At 49.6% G+C, this 14,083-nt stretch overlaps 1 protein-coding gene across 2 annotated transcripts in view; it reads right to left on the bottom strand.

The window, feature by feature from the left end:
- The window catches only part of ELFN1 (extracellular leucine rich repeat and fibronectin type III domain containing 1), a 102,025-nt gene that overhangs the window by 72,519 nt on the left and 15,423 nt on the right, over positions 1–14,083 (bottom strand). For both annotated transcript variants that reach the window (XM_088064071.1, XM_088064070.1), the window contains exon 2: positions 7,173–7,285. The gene's annotated coding sequence lies outside the window, so the exon portion shown is untranslated. The remainder of the gene's footprint in view (positions 1–7,172; positions 7,286–14,083) is intronic.

Here is a 14,083-nt window from a genome sequence, read left to right as displayed (position 1 = left end):
GCTGCTAACCCCTCTGCTAGTGCCAGGGAGCTCCCAGTGCCTGCACTGCTCCTCTGAAGCTGCAATCCCTTCCCTGCTGCCCTCTCCTCCTCTTTCCAGGAGGCTTTTCTATACAGACATTTCACCAAGGTGAGTTTTTACCTGTCCTTCACAGGGAATTTGTTCTCTTCAACTTGCTCCTTCAGCATTTACGAAGCAACTGGGGGAAAGCTGACCTTGGGAGACAGGTCCAGCTGCAAAGAGGGTGCCTCCATTGTGTCTGTGGTGGGAGCAGGAGATGGGCCCCTGGATTTCAGCATGAAAAGGGAAGTTACAAGGCTACAGCGTGTCGAATCACCTCACCTCCTATTCAGGAAATAAATCCTGACATAATAAGCCTTAATACTGCCAAAGAAACTATTACAGTCAGTTACAAAAATAATCCACATTGAAAATCGGTGAAAATACCTCTCTCCAGTGGAATGACATGGCTCTAGAGGATCAGTTCCAGTCAAAGATGATCATTTCATGTTTACCCAACAGATGAGGGCAGCTCCAAAAGTCAAATGTTTGTTGCCAAGAAAGCTCTGCCTAAGTGAGATTTTGCCACCTCTCATCAAAGAGTTCCTTTCAAAAACAATGAGCGAGAACAAAAGGGAAGACCATGAAAGGCAGAGATGGAATCAAAGTCCAGAAGGCTGCTCTAACTCTCTTACACCACCGCCTTCATTCCTATCAATCCAATCAATTTACAGCAGCAAGGGCAGAACAAACATCGACCTGATTGCTTTTTTAGCTGAAATTTTCAGGTTTTCAAAGGCTAACAGCAAAATTTCTCCTAGCCTTTGCCTGTGTTGCTGCTGGTCTTGTGGATTTTAAGGCAGAACGCTGTCTGCAAGTTGCTGGTTTTATCTACAGCATCAGTTGGTTGTATTTTCAGGGCAGTAGGTGTCCTGGCATGTGTGGATCTGGCCAGTGATGTGTACATGCTGCCTCGGGCAGTCGTGGCAGTGCTGCTCTCTCAGAGGAACCTCTGACACAGGACCACCAGCTTGCTGAGCTTCCTGCTGGAGAGGCTTACAGTTTGGTTTAGAAAGCAAGTTAGCCAGAAAGACACGGCAGAGTAGCAAAAAAACAAGGGCTGTCATTTTTCCCCTTGGAAAAACATTTGCTTTCTTAGGAAAAAAAAACAAAACAAACTAATTTCATGGAAGCAAACAAACAAACATACACCCCCAAGTTCCTTTAATTAAAACTTGAAGCCTGTCACAGGGAATTTTGATAAAAACGTTGACATTTTGCAAAGTTGCCCTTGGACAAATCATGAGCACTGAAAGCTCTGAGACAGAGACACTGTGGAAAGTGACTCTGCGCATGCCAGAGCGTTTGGGAAGGACATTCATCTTCCTGCAGTCAGGTGTGCTGGTAATTCCGTTTTGTTTCTCATGTGTTTGTCCTTCCCATATCCACGTGCAATCTGCATTGCATGGGGGCTGTGGCAGGACTGTGGGAAGGCCAAGAGAAGGTCGTGTGGCTGCACACAGGGAAAATGCAGCGTGCCCCTGGCAGGGCTGCGCACGCACAGCTCCAGCTTTGGAAAGGTGGGACTTTGTGCCTGTGTATCTCCTGCTGCTGGCACAGACATGGAGCTGCATCACTTCACAGAGCCCAGCACGCATTTTTACAGTGGTGCAGGGTCAGGGATGCTGGCTGGGACTGTGAGAGGTGAAGCACAGCTCTGAGATTTCGGGTTTTCATTTGTTCCGTGGGAATTTGTGGAGCTGCAGGTTGATGTGGCACCCAGAGGTCTCCAGGACACCTCCAGTGCTCAGGGGCTCACACAGCAGGATGCTTCCACCTTGTGAGTCAGAAATGCTGATGCTGAGGCTCCCTCCTGCTTAGGAACATTCTGATACATCAGCCCTGGCTCAGGTCTCAGCCGCAGACAGCAGCCCTTCCATGGACCCTGCTCATGCACACACGGAGCCGTGGCCACCCCAGTCATCCATGGAGGAAAACCAGGAGAGACAGGGAGGAAGGACCTCACCCTCCAGGTCTGCCCTGGGGCTGGTCTGCACGTGAGGAGCCGCTGCTTTTGACTGCCACAAGTCTCATCTCAGCATCATTCCCCCCGTTGCTGCATCCCCCTGCTCCTCCCGTGCTTATGGGAGCACTCAGTTCACACTAACAGATCTGAGCGTCCCAGATGATTAAAGGAAGCGCTGCCTTTTAAATCGCTCTGATTGGAGTTGACGGCTGTGTGGAATTGGACACTTGGCTCTAATGATGTGTGAAAATCTCCCTGCTGTGACCCGTCGTTCCAGCTGTGGAAAATAAGGACAAAGGCGGAGGAGGGGCATTAAAAAACCCCTTCGGTGGGAGTCCCAGATCAGACAGAGGTTTGTCACTCCAGACAGTCCCTCTGGGGCTCTGCTCAGAGCCTGTATGTGGCTGGGAGAGGTGGCCCTGCTTCACAGAACTGATGGGCATGTGTGTAAATGTGGCACCGGTGGCAGCAGATGAATCTGGGACCTGCTCTAGTGCAGGTCAGCATGAACAAAGCATCTGAGCCACACTGGAAGCTCACTCCCAGGCAACAGCTTCATGGGTGGGCTCCATCCTGGCTCTGGCTGGTGCCACCAATATTCCCACGCTGGTGTTGGGGGATATTATCCGAGCCTGAGGTGCTGCTGGTGTGTGCAGTGCTGCTGGAGCGCTGTGACTCCTCTGGATGAGACTGGTGAGCTGCCTCCAGCCCCAGGGGCAGGCAGGCATGACCTGCAGCACCTGTGGCTTCAGTCAAGTCCCACAAGCATGGTAAGAATCGTCTCAGTTAGCAAACCACGCTGTCCCTGACGCACAGGGGACACCAGCTGACACCTCCTGGGCTTAGGGACCAGCCAGCAGATCTCTGCACCAAGGCAGTGTCAGCCCAGCCTCTTCAGTGCCTTCTGTCCTCACCACCTTCCCCCATTATTGAATCCCTCATGACACTTGAATTCAAAACAAATCTAGCCATACACAGTCTAATCCTTCCTCTCCAGACAAACTGGCTTCCTAGAGGCCCCTCCTCGCTGAGGTTCACTGTTCTGTGGCAGAGGGGAATGTCCAGCTGGGCTCTGAGACACAGGATGAGTTTCCTCAGGCTCAGATGGGGCTAAACAGAGGCACGGGGGGGAGGCCCTGGCCGGAGGTGTCCTGCAGCGAGTGACCCTCAATGTGACATTGATGGCTCTTAATTCCTAAGCCTGCTTTGTAAGGATTTCAGTAGATCCAATTTAATCACTGCAGCCTCTTCATCTCCCCTGTCTCAGCTCAGGGTAATGTTATGCATTCTCCTCCACCGTTTTTCTCCAAGAACCGGCCACCCTCCTCTCCCTCTGGGGATCCCCAGCATGAGGCCACCAAGCCCTTCACCTGCTGCAGAGCTGCCACAGCTGCCCTTGGCCCTTTTGCTACACACAGCTCAAGCAGCATTTGGTTAATCTCCTGTGTCCGTGGGAGGACTCGCTGTGGCGCTGACGAGGGGCACAGCTCCCTGCAGGTGCACCCACCACCTCCCCACGGCTGGGCTGTGCCGTGCATAGCATTAAACATTTAAGCGCTTGTCAAAATGTTGTAACTACTTTTTTGTCTTGTTCCATTAGCTCCGTTTCCAAAGGCCACCACCGGAACTGCTGAACATTTATTTCTATTGAATCCACCTTAGAAGTTATGATCTGAGGAAGAGGGAGACAGGACAGTATGTTCTGCGGCACCGGCTTTTCCCCACCGCCGCTCAGCTGAGACGCGTTGGCCTTTGAAATATCATTTTTATTCCTGCCTTAGAAAAACTAAAATAAAGAGATTGACTCTTCCATCTGCTTGATTTGCTTCTTCTGATTAAATAAGGCACATAAATATCAGTCAGGTGGCTGGCCTGTGTGTGTTTTGGGGCTGTGTGTTTAAACACCCTGCGCAGTTTGTGGTACCAGCCACGGGAGCTGAGTTTCCTCCCCAGGTGGAAAATAAAGTGTGGCTATTACATGATTTTCCTGTTGCTGGAGGCACACACATGAATCCTCCTTCCTCACTGCATGAACAATGTCTTATTATGCAAATACTATGAGACAAAAAGCAGGGAAGAAATCCAGTGCAGCCAGCAGTTTAGATGGAGTGAAGCATGGGCAGGGGGGCTGTGGGGGTCAGTGATCCCCAGGTTTGCTTTATGTTCACTTTATCAGCAAGAAGTAGAGAGCAAGAGGAAGTTGCATGGGGCTGGGGACACCTGCAGCCCCCAGGGACAGTGGGGAGATGCCCAAGACATCAGCCCTTGGCCACAGAATCCTGCACCAGGGTCACTGCAGGGCTGAGCTCCCCCAAACAAACCCCAGGTTTGCATGAGGGAGCTGGGCTTGCTGCAGGACACGGGGACAGGACTGCTGGTGGCAGCCCTGCAGTCAACAGCCTGGCCTCCTTCAGGGTAAAAAAAGGGAAATCTAAAGCCTTCTTAAAGACTTCCCTGCGTTTTAGTTCCTTGCTATTTAAAGACATGTGAGAGCCCAAGAGTTCCAGGCCGGCTGCCTGTGCCTGGATGCTTTGCAAAGTTGTAATCCCCGCTAGTGACATCACGGGCCGTTGCCATGGCAATGTCACAAACTCAGAGCTGTGACTTCATCGCAGCAGAGATGGGCAGCAAGGGAGACAGTGCTTCCCAGCCACCAGTGCCTCTGGTAATTAGCAAACTGGCATGGAAAATGAGGATGAAGCACACAGGATAGGGACATAAAACCATTTTGCAAGTATGATCTATTGGAAAGCATTCCCTCATGAGAAAGCGCCTCCTTAATGTATCCTGAGCTCTTAAATAACCCGCAAAAGGCAGAGAATAAAATAGAAATTATAGTGATTTGTTTTATTGGGCATTTCATTGAGTAATTAAGAGGATAATTATGAGAAGGAACATTAAAAGGCGTTATGCTCAGCCTTCATCCTGTTTTAGAGGAGCATCCTCATATTGAATGTGCAGCATCATCCGACATTGTCCTGTGCCAACGTGGGTTTCCCTGCAGGGAGGAAGGCATGCATGGATGTGGGAAGGGGTGAAAAACATCTCCCCCACAGCCTGACAGGATGCCAGAGCTCTCTGTCTCTGTGGAAATGCAGGTTGGGAACAGTAGGTTGCAGGGAGCAAAGCCCACCCTCATGGTGTCTCCTGGCACTTGGTGTCAGGCCCTTGTGCATCGTGTGTCATGCAGGGGAGGCTAAAGGAAAAACTGGGGAGAGATCAGTGTGGTGCAAAGTACTGATGGAGCACCACAGCCATGGCAGAAGTGGCAGAAAGCTGGAAATCCAGCTGAAAGCTCAGCACAGTGGTCATCCTGCACCAGGAGGGCAGCTCTCACCCACCCCCTTTCTAAAACCTATCCCCCCCTTTCTCACCTTTGGAAAATACATACAGAACTACCTGTTTAACTAATCCAGATCCAGACAGAACCCAGCACCACTCCAAGAGCCCTCAGCAGTCACAACTCAGTCTAAGCTGCCTCTCTAAGACTGCCAGTATTTCCCACAGATGAGGAAGCCTTGGTGCTGGCCAGCACATCCATGAAACACATCAGTGAAACAAAGACCTACTCAAGTCCCAGAACCTGCAGCTCCTTTCTGACCCCAGCACATCTTGCTCCACCCCACTTACCCACCGGCACAGACATACTCCAAGAGAAATGTCAGGACAGCAGGGCCCACCACAGGCTTCCTCTGGAGCCCATGTCCCATGCTGGGGACCCCAGTGCTCACAATACTGCCACCTTCTAAGAGGCCCCAGGTGAAAGCCAGCCCCAGCCCCAGCAATTTGTCCACCTCAAGTCCCCAGTGGTCACTGCAGGGAGCAAACGTGGGATAAGGGACATGCAAACAGGAGTGATGAACACGATGAAGAGGAAGAGCTTTACCAGAAGCAACAGCTCCCACTGGACAAGCATCTATAACCACTGAACAGAGGAGCTAATTCCCATTATTTCCTCAAACCACTTGCACAGGTGGCAAAACAAGCAACCAACCCAGCCAGATAAATGAGAAACCCCAACCTGCAACATGACAGTGCTGACCAGTCACCAAGATTTAAGTGGCCCTTAGGTCCTTGTTTGCTATAAAACATATATTGAAGAAAGCGTGCTGGAGAAGGCTGGCATGTTTTACACTGGCCTCTGTGGCTGGAAACCTCTTTTTTCTCCCTAGGGAGATGGATGTGACTGCTATAATCCAGTTGCTATGCTGGATTTCAGGGACAGTGGCTTGTCCATGTTGAGCCCAAAGCATCAGACAACTGTCAGAAAAATCCACGTTCAGAGTGTCACCAACCCTCCCTTTTCTTGTCCTGGGAACCACAACTCCCCTTCATACTGCCCTGCTCAGGGGGAGCAATTTCCAGCCTCTTCAAAAGAGAGTAAAACCGGCTTTTTGGCTTCTGGCTGGCCCTTCCAAGCACAAGAGCAGCTTGCTGGGGGACTCGAGTGCTCAGCACAGCCCTAAAACAAGACTCCTGTTTGAAGTGCATGGATTGAGGCTGGATTAAGAAAACCCAGGAGGAGTGCTTAACTCTGCTCCTGCTCTAAAAAAGCTGCTCGGCAGCAGCAGCAGCCAACGCAGCTTCATCCTGCTCAGCCCTCCGTGTGATCCCTTGGAAGTGCCGGGGAAGCGGAGATTTCGTATGCGTGGTTCGACATGGTCCAGGAGCAGGGAATGGCAGGGCCCTGCTCTGCTTCCCAACGCTGCAGGAGCACCCAGAGGGGAGCTGATCCTCCCTGAGCTGGGAGCAGGGAATGGCAGGGCCCTGCTCTGCTTCCCAACGCTGCGGGAACACCCAGAGCTGCTCCTCCGGGGAGGCTGCGAGAGCACCCAGAGCAGAGCTGATCTGGTTCTCACCAAGAGGAGCAGGATCAAAAACCTCCACGGGGCAGGGGAAGAACAGCAGCAAACACAGGACAAAACACCACCATTAACCCCCAGCAGAGCCTGAAGAGCCCTGCAGTGCTTGGGTACAGAGCAGGACCCAGGCAGACATTTATCTGTGGCTTGAGACAAGTTTAGAGAATCCCTTCTGAAGTTTCCCTCTTCAAACACCTTATTTCCCCTCCTCTAATCAACTCAACGAGCAAGCTTAGTGCAACATAAATAGGGAACAGAGGATGAAACCATTTTCCAGCTCATACCTGAAGGTGCATCCTTCTTTTCTCACCAAGCAGCAGGGAGGACGTTGCTGTCTCTCGGTAATTTTCCAACATCCTGTGTTGCAGGTAGATTTATGCACTGATCATAGTTGAAGCTGTTAATAAAAAAGTGCAAAGAAAACGGATTTTACTGTGAAGTGTAGGGCTGCTTTTCTCCCAGCTTTGCATTATCATGACTTCCTCCTTTTTTAATCTTTTTTTCTATGATTGACCATGTTTGGGGTTCAAAGCTTTAAAAATAAATCGCGGATCGTCTTTCATCTACTATGCATGAGAGAGTCAGAATCATTACATGGTTTAAATGGATATTTTGGGAGCAACTCTGGACCAAGCAGTTCCTGCTTTAACTGGGAGCCAGAGGGATGAAGCTAATTTGCAAATAATGTTACATGCTGGTTTTGCCTGAACTCAGGGAAAAGCTGCAGTGGCTACTTGTCATTCTTTGTGAGGAATCGAACAAAAAGGAAATCAGTTCACTAGTTAAAAAAGAAATATATATATATATATTTAAAGAAATCTGCAGCAGACCAATTTCTCCCGCATCAGGGGAACATCCCAGGACTGCAATTAAGCTGTGGCTCAGAACGAGCCCTACTGCTGCCTGAGCACTGAGGACAAACACACCGGCCGTCCTTTTCCTGGGAGAGATTTTTAACTCGGTGATCTGCGAGCTTTTCTGCAGCTCCACTTGAGCCACTTCTTCCTCAGGTAGTTCAAAAGTCAACTTTCTCCTTTAGCATCACTCACACCTTCCCCCAGGAGCGAGGAGCTCTGGGTTCTGCAGCACTGCACCTTCACAGGGAATCACCTATCGATGACTTTGTGGCTGATGTATACAAGGGGAAGCAGAGGAGCTAATATAATGTAATTTTCCATGTTTACTGCACTATTACAGTGGTTGAATCTGCTGATTAGTTCCCTTTTTTTTTTTTTTTTTTCCATCTCGTCCTAAGCATCCCTTTTATTTTTGCCCTGCTTATCTGCATAGAGTCATTTATTCACATGGCTGCTGTAACAGCAAGCAGGGCCAAAGCTATCATTTCTCCTCCCTTTCACATTTTAATCTTGCAGACCTCAATCTCTGTGATACCGCTATTACTTTGTCCATATCTGATCTAACAGGAACCTGCCATTAGGTTTGTTGGGGTTTTTTTGCCTTAAAAAGAGAAAACTAATCTGAGCAAAAGATCATGGTGGCTGTGGCACTAATGATCCCTGGCACACCTCCTTGCAATGAATCCAGTGCTAGGACAGAGAATGTTTGTTTCCCTTCTCTCTACAGAACTGCAGGACTGACCCCTCATGCACAGGCAGCTCCCACAAATAAACAACATTTCCCCGATCTCCCAGGGGATTCATTTCTCTGCCAACTATCTCAGCAGCTCTTCTTATTGTCTTATTTATCCAAACAGTGGAAAAACAACTCAAGTGGAGCCACTCTCCAACAACATGACTGCTACTGGTTTATTCAGATTTGCTCCCCCACGAGCTGGGAAAGCCTCTTGCCCCAGTGGTTATTAACTGAAAAGAGAGTGGGGAAATTTCCTGTAATATGAACAATAACAGAAAAAATGCTCTTCCTTCCTGTTCTTTGAGGATCATGACAAGACATTTTGCCCCCTGGGCTCCCTGATGCTTCCCCCCTCCCAGCTCTGAGCTATCACCCCAACTGGAGACCATCCGCTGAAGCACCAAGCCAAGTTGCTCTGCATATGCCAGCCACACTGGCCAGAAAGGATTTACTTGGGAGAGGCAAGGAGACAAATTGAGGAATCCCTCTAGTCCCTTCTCCTGCATCCCAAGGGTTTTCAAACAGCAGTTGCTCACTCAGCGTTCTCACTTCATGTCCACAGCCTGCACCCTCGCTGTGGTTTGTAGCTAGGCCATGCTCTTCACCTCTTCTTGCAGTCCAGAGACCCCCACATGCCCCCTTCTCTCAGGAATATTCTCAGTAAACCAGGGGCCATGTTCAGCTCTTGGTCTGTGATGCAAGCAGGGATGTGGAAATGCTTCAAAGACACATGGCACTGGCAGGGCACAGGGTCTTGCCTACCTCCTGTCCATGATTTACACAGATGAGACTTCTCATGATTTACACAGATGAGACTTCTGGAAATCAAACTGAGCCCTTCCCCACATCCTCTGCTGATTTGGAGAATCCCTTGCTCACGGAACTCACAGCTGGCCAAGCTGTAGCACTGCAGGAACCTGACCATTTCCTGGTTTGCATGCACCCCAGCGTGTACTGTATTCACTGTTAATGAAAGATTAAATGTTCTAAAGAGCAATATTCATTTTAAAGCTAATAGTCATCAGCTGTCCCTCACTTCACCTCACAAGCCTGAGAGCTGTAACGAAAGAGCAAATTCCAGCTCGGAGTATCCGTAAGCTGTGATCCACAGCCCAGCCCTGCAGATCAAGGTCCCACAGGCATTTTCTGCAAGTAGTGAGGACCCTCAAAGATCTTGTAACGTCAGCAACCATAAAAAGACAGAGATGGCAAAAAAATAACTCTGTTACCCTTGTCTTTGAAAGTCAGGACTAAAACAAGCCTCCCAGCTCAGCAATACCAACCTGACTTCTCATGTGCTAGTCTGCACCCCTGTGATCACCCCAGGAGCCCAGGTTTGCTCAGCAGCAGTCACAGCAGTCATTAGATGGTGATAACCCATTTTACTTCCAAGAGAAAGTTTGCATTTCCAAATGTGCCCCCTGCCCTCCTCCTCCTTGGGAAAATGCAGCTCCTTGCAGGACCAAGAGCAGAACAAAAGTCACAACAGACTCATCCCAAATCAGTTCTCCTGGGACAGGACTGTCCATATGATCACATAACACCCACCTCGCCTCCCAGAAGTGGCATTTGCTCCCAGCAGAGGTGCTCCATCAGCACCAGGAGCAGGGCCATTTCTGCCCTGATTCCTCCAGCTACTCATAGGACAAGCAGAGCAGGAAGCCACCAGCCAGCCCCAGCAAGGAATCTGTGTGTCAGAAGGGCACATGTGCAGGTACAAAGCTTCCTTTGCACACCAGAAGCTTTCCTTCTGCCTTGGCACATCAGCACTGGTGGTGAATCACATCTCCTTTGTATTTCACTTGGAGGAACAGGGAGAAAGACGTATTTCACAGAAGAGAGTCACAAAGAGGCCCACCTAGGAAAATGGGCTATTTTTGGCACTATAATCCCTTTCCTGTGAAGAAGAGAGGGAGGCCCAAGAGACTTAAGGAGCTGCTGAAATCCAGAGAGGAATCTGGTAGCAGAGCCTGGGGCATAATTCAGATATCAGGGACCAACAACCAGCACTAAGACCCATGGTTAAAGACAGGAGCAGCCTCAGGACTGAGATCTGTGCTTCACCACCTGCCTGCCCACCAATCCTGCTGTGAGCCATGCCAGAGTGGGATGCTGCAGAGCAAGAAGGTGACAAGGAACACTCTGCTCCCACAGTTCTTTCCCAATCATACAAAGAACTTGGTCTTCATTTGAGTGCTAATTCTCACTCTCTTTCATCCCAGTTTTTTGCAGCTTTTCCACAAATCCAGAATGCATTTGAGCGATCAGCACAATGTTTAGTGAGAAAATCGTGTGCTGCATTTCCACTTGGCATGATTTTGAAATGGTTAAGCTGTTAAGCCCTGAAAGGGAAGTTTTAAGAATACCGTGAATAAAAGAAGCCAAAAACAAAAATAAACCAACAGCGGCAAAATTAGAGCATGACATAAAGGAGCCATTTGGATGGATCCTTTTTTCCAGAGAAACGGTGCATGCTGGCTGCTCCAATGTCAGGATCTCTGCTGCTGTGTAGCACTTGGACTTTCATTACAACAGCAGAGAAATAAATGGAAAGTCATCACTAGCACACAGGAGAGGGAGGAAGTTTTCCTAAGCTGTGATCAAATCCCTTACAACTTCTCTAAACTATGGCCACATCATCCCTGAGGTCCTTTTGCCCCACTCTGTTCTGGCAAGAGAGATGCTATCAGAGCAGGAGGGGGCTGCTTGACACCCACATAAGGACAGGCAATGGTCCAGGCTGGGGTACTCCAGGAGGTACCCTAGAAACACTTGCATACCCACATTTTCCAGATAAACTCTTCCGAGGAGAAGCAAATCCTGCCCCAGTGTGTGTCTCACACAGATGCTCTAAGGACAGCAGGTTCTGCCCAGAGTGTTCTGGCCACAGGGGGGACTCCCCACCTTCACCCAAGCAAGTTGATTCACACAGTGCAGGGACAGCTGTGTGGCCCCTGTGTGGCTCTGAGGTCTCTCCTGGATCATGCACTGCTCTGCTGCTGTGCACACTGACTCAGTGACTTGTGCAGCCGCTTACTGGGCTGAAGGACACAGCTCCAAACACAGCCATCTTACACTGATTTCTGCCCTAAAATGTGATACAATGCTGGATCAAAAGACCTCCCAGAATCCATAGGTGTGATAATGTCCCACTCCAGCTGTGATACAAAGCATTAAGGTAATGACAGTTGCATTCATACCTGCTACTTTTAGGTCCACCCAACCCAGAGCAGCTGAGAGGAACAAGGGCTCTCTTCCTCCCACTCCAGCCTCCCCTGAGCCACTGTGAAGTGTTTGCTCATCAAAGAGCTCCTGCAAGAGAGCTCTCTCACCTGGGAGGGCCTGCATCAGAGACATCAGGTCAGGTCATCTACAAAGGTAATGGTGGGAAAAAGCTCATTCCCAAGCACATTCATGTCTGTGCACATCTCTGCAGAGGTCAGGCATGCTCTGGGTAAGGGCATTTCCTGTCCAGTTCTGTACCCTGACCCAGCTTCAGCTGGGAGTGATAAAGAAGATGAACAAACAGCCAAATCCAGCCTTTTCCTCCACCCCCTTCTCCAGCTCAGGTCCTCCCATCTTTTTGAAGTGCCAAAGGATCTCACACTGGGTCTGCACAGTCAACAGGATGAAACCCATGACCTGTATCCCCAAATACCTCTGTTCCCCTCAGAAGGCAGGAACCTGGGCAGTCAACCCACCACCTATATCCACCCTGGGAGGAGTTCTAAGACTTGTCTAGAAAAAGTCAACACCAACCTGCGTCACCACTGGCAAAAGTCCTGCTTCAAAAAAGAAACTGAGCTGCAGAATCTCAGAGGTCCCTTGTGCCAGCATTTCTGAGCCCCACCTTGTGACCTCCCCTCCTGGTTCACCCTCCTCCACAATCTTGAACCTGCAGCTCCTCTGGAAAGCTCTCTGCCTCCACGAGCAGAAGCTCTCATAGATGAAGTAATGACAAAACGCTGGGATTTCATTCTTATTGGAAAAACGAAGCCCCCTCTGCACATACCCCTTCCCTGATAACAAACAGCATCTCTGCAGCTGTTGATTGCCCCCAAAGCACAGCACACACAGGAACAGGCCATGAGACAGCACATGGTGACCTGCAGAGGACTTGGGCTGAGAAAACAAAACAATAAATGCTTTATTGCAAGTCAGGGGCCAGCACTTCCACAAGGAGGAGAATTTTACTCTGCACTGGATTTTTATATCACAAACTACTTCTATGGTGAGATCTCAAGGAGTCCCTGCTTTGCCTCACTCTGGGAGGAAGCCTGGCAGCCTCATCCCAGGACACTGCCCACACTTCAGGCAGAGGGAATAATTCCTCTGGATAAGGTGGGTAACAGCAGAGTGCTGTTCGTGCTCAGGGGTGCACTCACCTCCCACCAACCACTAGTGCATGTGGGCTCCAAGTTACCATCTATTATTTCAAACTTCATCATCCCTTTTCCAAGAGAGCTAGTGGGATCCATGGGAGGCTGGAGCTGAACCTCCAGATGTCATACAGGATAATACCTAAACAAGTACACACTTCTTTCCTCCCTCAGCTGAAGTGCCACCTTATCTAGTGCTAAAATTCTTTAAAGAAATTACTGGGCAAGTGTTCCTACTGTTGCAGCACCAAGGAATAAAAGAGCACAGGGCAAAAGAAAATCAGTGTCTGTGGAGGAGGACTCCTGTCAATGGGTATTTGGGTATTTCCCTGCACTGGCAGCCTGGTGACTCTCAGTGCAATACACAACTTAATGACATAAGATGCTGAGAAGGTGCTGGTGAAGAAGGAAAACTGTTTTTCCCTCTCTTTTGTTTTACAAGTGCTTCTGGTGGCACAGGCTCCTGGACACACATTTGAACAGGCCCAGCTGAGCATGCTAACACAGCAGCACAGACCCAGGCACTGCTGTCTGTGGGCACCACTATGGATCAGCTGGGCAGTGAGGAAAAGGTGTGTTTGCATTGCTGGCATTTGGTATTTGCAGCATGCCCAGAGCACAGGACAGCCACAGGAGTTAACCTTCACACCACACACCTTCCTGAATGCAAAATCCTCCTAGCAGCCCTCTGTGCCATCCCAGGATGGCAGGGCAAGCTCACAGCGCCCAGCTCTGCCCCCAAAATAGGCAAGGCTCCTGTGACACTGCTAAAGCCACCACAGGCTGAAGCAGCCCTCAGGCTCCACTCCAACACATCAAGTATTCAGTCCTCAGCTACGGAGCTGGGAAACACCAGGAGAGCCTGGAAGACAAGCAGTTGTGTTATCAGGCATTCATCATCAGGAATGAGAGCACACAACTCAACACGAGTGTCCTCCACTGGCTTCAAGGGCACACATGCATTGAAATTCCCAGCAGATTCAGGGCTCTCGTTTGCACTTCCATCACAGCCACGGCCAGAAGCTCTGAAGGCTTTCCAGGCAAACCCAGGAGTTCCACTAGGACTGGCAGCCTTGGTTTGCACCTGTGCAGTGCTTTGTGGATGCTCCTGCAAGAGTGACGGAGGGACTTCCGTTATTTATTAATTAGAAGAGTGGTTTACATATTTTAAATGAAAAGGTAGAGGAGATTTTGCTTTTTTTCCCCCTTCATTTACTTCTAAA

The sequence above is a fragment of the Pseudopodoces humilis genome, chromosome 18 (assembly GCF_049639895.1).
Source record: "Pseudopodoces humilis isolate 2021_Gansu_Grassland_sample_001 chromosome 18, ASM4963989v1, whole genome shotgun sequence".
NCBI classification, from domain to species: Eukaryota; Metazoa; Chordata; class Aves; order Passeriformes; family Paridae; genus Pseudopodoces; species Pseudopodoces humilis.
This window is presented reverse-complemented; position numbering and strand designations above follow the sequence as displayed.